Raw genomic sequence first — 6,307 nt, forward strand, 5'->3', positions numbered from 1 at the left:
TTCCATCCACACTTCCATCCACACATCCAACCAACCACCTATCCACCCACCCAGCCCTACACCCACTCACCCACCCAGCCCTACACCCACCCACCCACCCAGCCCTACACCCACCCACCCAACCACCCTTCCATCCCCCCACCCAACCACCCTTCCATCCCCCCACCCAACCACACTTCCATCCCCCCACCCACCCTTCCATCCCCCCACCCACCCTTCCATCCCCCCACCCACCCTTCCATCCCCCCACCCACCCTTCCATCCCCCCAGCCACCCTTCCATCCACCCACCCACCCACCCTTCCATTCACCCACCCACCCACCCTTCCATCCACCCACCCACCCACCCTTCCATCCACCCACCCACCCACCCTTCCATCCACCCACCCACCCACCCATCTTCCCAACCTTCCATCCACCCACCCTCCCACCCTTCCATCCACCCACCCTCCCACCCTTCCATCCACCCACCCACCCTTCCATCCACCCACCCACCCTTCCATCCACCCACCCACCCAACCTTCCATCCACCCACCCACCCACCCTTCCATCCACCCACCCACCCACCCTTCCATCCACCCACCCACCCACCCTTCCATCCACCCACCCACCCTTCCATTCACCCACCCACCCTTCCATTCACCCACCCACCCTTCCATTCACCCACCCACCCTTCCATTCATCCATTGATTCACCCACCCAACCACATACCCACCCACCCATCCATACACCCACCCACCCAACCATCCAGCCATACACCCACCCATCCACCCACCCACCCAGCCACCCACCCACCCATCCGCTCACCCACCCACCCACCCATCCACAAAACCACCCACCCACCCATCCTCCCACCCATCCACCCACCCATCCACCCACCCATCCATCCATCCATCCATCCATCCGTCCACCCACCAATCCATCCACCCATCGACACACCCACCCACACTTCCCCCCACCAACCCACCCATCCATCCACCAACCCACCCATCCATCCACCAACCCACCCATCCATCCACCAACCCAACCAGCCTACGACCCAGCCAACCATCCATTCCCCCTGCCACCCACCCATCCAAACATCCATCCGTCCACCCACCCATATCCATCCGTCCACCCACCCATACATGCTTCCTACCATCCACACATCCACCCAGCCACCCATCCACCCATCCATCCACCCACCCATCCATCCACACCCCAACCCATACATCCACCAATCCACCCAACCATACACCAGTTCATCCATCAACCCACCCACCCACCTATCCAACCATCCATCCACCCATCTACCCAAACCCCCCCAAATCCAATCAGGAAACCACCCACCCACCCACCTATCCACCCAACCACACAACCACCCACCCACCCACCCATCCACACATCCATCAACCCTTATACCCATCTAGCATCAAATCCTCCCGCACGACCACCCAATAAACCACCCATCCAACCACCCTCCCACCCACCCTCACATCCACCCACCCACACACCCATACACCCAACCATCCATCCACCCACCCACCCATCGCCCCAACCATCCACACATTCACCGATACACCCACCCATCCACCCACCCATCCACCCACCCATCCACCCTCCTAACCACCCATCCACCAAACCACCCATTCATCCATCCACACACACATCCATCCACCCACCCATACACCCATCCCACCCACCCTTCCATCCATCCACCCACCCTCCCATCCATCCACCCACCCTCCCATCCGTCCACCCACCCTCCCATCCATCCACCCCACTACCCATCCACCCATCCGTCCACCCATCCAAACTTCCATCCATCCACATAACCCGCCATCCACCCACACACCCTCGCTCTAATCCATCCATCCACCCATCCATACACCCACCCATGCAACTATCCATCCATCCACCCACCCATCCACCCACCCATCCACCCACCCACCCATCCACCCACCCACCCACCCACCCACCCATCCACCCACCTATCCACCCACCCCATCCACCCACCCATCCACCCACCCATTCACCCACCCATCCACCCACCAATCCACGCATCCACCCACCCATCCAACCATCCACTCATCCATCCACCCTCATACACCTCCACCCACAAATCCTTCCACTCAACCACCCAACCACACATCCAATCATCCATTCACCCACCCAACGTCCCCACCCATCCATCCACCCATCCACCCACCCATCCACCCATACATCCATCCACCAAATCATCCACACACCCGTCCATCCACCCACACACCCACCCATACAACCACCCATCCATCTACCCACCCATCCACATATTCATCCATCCAACAACCCTCCCATCCATCCACCCAAATACCCATCAACACATCCGTGCACCCATCCAAACTTCCATCCACACAACCATCAACCCACCCACCCATCCACCAAAACAAATATCCATAAACCCACCCACCCACCCCTCCATCCATCCACCCATCCAACCACCGACCCTTCACCCCATCAACCCACCCATCAAACCACGCACCCACCCACCCAATGACCACCCAACCATCCATCGAACCAGAAAACCAGCAATCCAACCATCGAACTTTCTACCCACCCATCCAACCGCCCACCCCTCCACCCATTCACAGACCCACCCATCCACATATCCGCCCACCCGCCCATCCATCGACCCACAAAACCACCCACCCACTCATTCATCCATCCACACACCCACCCATCCACCCATCCATCCACAGACCCATCTATCCACCCACCCATCCATCCATCTAACCATCCACACATCTACACATCCATCCACGCACCCATCCATCCATCCACACCTCCACCCATCCACACTCCCATCCATCACAAATCCATCCATCCACCCATCCACCCACCCTTCTATCCATCCACCCATCCACCCATCCAACCATCCACCCACTCATCCATCCATCCATCCACCCACCCATTCACCCATTCACCCATCCACCCACCCACCCATCCCTCCACCCACCCACCCATCCTTCCTACCACCCAACCATTCACCCACCCACACAAACATCCACCCATCCACCCATCCACTCAACCAACCATCCACACTCCATTCCACCCGTCCACCAAAAGATCCACCCACCCACACATCCACCCACCCACACACACATCCACCCATCCTCCCAAACGTCCATCCACCCACCAAACCACCCACCCAGCTATCCACCCACCCAGCCATCCACCCACTCATCCACCCATCCAACCACCCATCCACACATCCATCCACCCAACCACCCACTCATCCATCCACCGACGTACCCACCCATTCTTCCACCCACCCACACAACCATCCATCCATCCACACAACCATCCACACATCCACCCATCCACCCACCCACCCACCTAACCATCCATGCACCAAACCACCCAACCACTCACCAGTCCATCCACCAATCCAAACAACAATCCATCCATCCATCCAACCAACCGTCCATCCACCCACCCGTCCATCCACTCACCTGTCCATCCACTCACCCGTCCATCCACACATCTACCCACCCATGCGCCAATCCAACCATCCATGCACCCATCTTCCCATCCTCCCCTACACCCACGCACCCACCCACACATCCATCCATCCATCCACCCACCCACCCATCCATCCACACTTTCATCCACACTTCCATCCACACATCCAACAACCACCTATCCACCCACCCAGCCCTACCCCACCCACCCAGCCACCCACCCAACCCTAAACCCACCCACACACCCACTCCTAAACCCACACACCCATCCACCCACCCACACTTCCTTCCATCCATTCATCCACCCACCCACCCATCCACCCACCCACCCACCCATCCAGCCAACCACCCATCCACCCACCCACCCATCCATCCAACCACCCATCCAACCACCCAACCATCCAACCACCCACCCATCCACACAACCACCCACCCACACATACACCCACCCATCCACCCATCCACTCACCCATCCATCCACACATCCATCCATCCATCCACCCACCCATCCATCCACCCATCGACCCACCCACCCACACTTCCCCCCACCAACCCACCCATCCATCCACCCATCGACCCACCCCACCCACACTTCCCCCCACCAACCCACCCATCCATCCATCAACCCAACCACCCTACGACCAAGTCAACCATCCATCCCCCCTGCCACCCAGCTATCCAACCATCCATCCTTCCACCCCCCCGTATCCATCCGTCCACCCCCACATACATGCTTCCACCCAGTCACCCATCCACCCATCCATCCACCCACCCATCCATCCACCCACCCATCCATCCACCCACCCATCCATCCACACCCCCACCCATACTTGCACCAATACACCCAACCATCCACCTGTGCATCCATCCACCCACCCACCCACCCATCCAACCATCCATCCACCCACACACCCATCCAACCATCCATCCACCCAACTACCCAACCACACACAAATCCAATCAGGGAAACCACCCACCCACCCACCAATCCACCCAACCACACATCCACCCACCCACCCACCCATCCACACATCCATCAACCCTTATACCCATCTACCATCAAATCCTCCCACTCAACCACCCAATCAACCACCCATCAACCCACTCTCCCACCCACCCACACATCCACCCATCCATCCATCCACACACCCATCCAACCACCACCCACACATCCACCCATCCACCCATACATCCTCCCATATAACCATCCACCCACAAATCCTCCCACCCCAACCACCCACCCACACATCCATCCACCCACCCACCCACCCATACACCCAACCATCCACCCAACCACCCATCTCCCCAACCATCGACCCATTCACTGATACACCCACCCATCCATCCACCCATCCACCCTCCCAACCACCCATCCACCCAACCACCCATTCATCCTTCAACACACACATGCATCCACCCACACATACACCCATCCCAACCACTCATCCATCCATCCAACCACCCACCCACCCACCCTTCCTTCCACCCATCCACACACCCACGCATCTACCCACCCATCCATCCACGCATCCAAGTATACATCCATCCACCCCATCCACCCTTACACCCATCCACCCACACACCCATCCATCCATCCATTAACGCACCAAACCCCAACACACCCATCCACCCACCCCCACCCTCCCATACTTCCATCCACCCATCCATCCACCCACCCACGCACCTATCCATCCATCCACCCACCCATCCACAAATCTACCCACCCATCCACACATCCACCCACCCATCCACACAGCCACCCAACCATCCACCCACCCATCCACCCAACCATTCATCCACCCACTCGTCCATCCACTCATCCGTCTATCCACACACGCACCTACCCATGCCCCAATCCAACCATCCACGCACCCATCTTCCCATCCACCCCTAAACCCACCCACCCACCCACACATCCATCCATCCATCCACCCACCCACCCACCCATCCACACTTCCATCCCCTTCCATCCACAAATCCAACCAACCAACTATCCAACCACCAAGCCCTACACCTACCCACCCCACCCAAACCTACACCCACCCACCCACCCACCCACCCTTCCACCGACCCACCCACCGACACTTCCACCCACCCACCCACCCACACTTCCACCCACCCACCCACCCACACTTCCACCCACCCACCCACCCACCCACACTTCCACCCACCCACCCACCCACCCACACTTCCACCCACCCACCCACCCACCCACACTTCCACCCACCCACCCACCCACCCACACTTCCACCCACACTTCCACCCACCCACACTTCCACCCACCCTTCCATCCACCCACCCACCCACCCTTCCATCCACCCACCAACCCACCCTTCCACCCACCCACCCACCCTTTCATCCACCCACCCACCCATCCACCCTTCCATCCGCCCACCCACCCAACCTACCATCCACCCACCCTCCCTTCCATCCATCCACCCTCCCTTCCATCCATCCACCCACCCTTCCATCCACCCACCCACCCACCCTTCCATCCACCCACCCACCCACCCTTCCATCCACCCACCCACCCACCCTTCCATCCACCCACCCACCCACCCTTCCATCCACCCACCCACCCCACCCTTCCATCCACCCACCCACCCACCCACCCACCACCCACCCACCCACCCACCTTTCCATCCACCCAACCACCCACCCTTCCATCCACCCACCCACCCTACCATCCACCCACCCAACCTTCCATCCACCCATCCACCCACCCACCTCCCACCCACCACCCAGCCACCACCCACTCACACTTCCATCCACCCATCCAACCACCCACCCATCCACCCCCCCTCATCCACCCTTCCAACCCTCCGTTAA

The sequence above is a fragment of the Cynocephalus volans genome, chromosome X (genome assembly GCF_027409185.1).
Source record: "Cynocephalus volans isolate mCynVol1 chromosome X, mCynVol1.pri, whole genome shotgun sequence".
Lineage (NCBI taxonomy): Eukaryota > Metazoa > Chordata > Mammalia > Dermoptera > Cynocephalidae > Cynocephalus > Cynocephalus volans.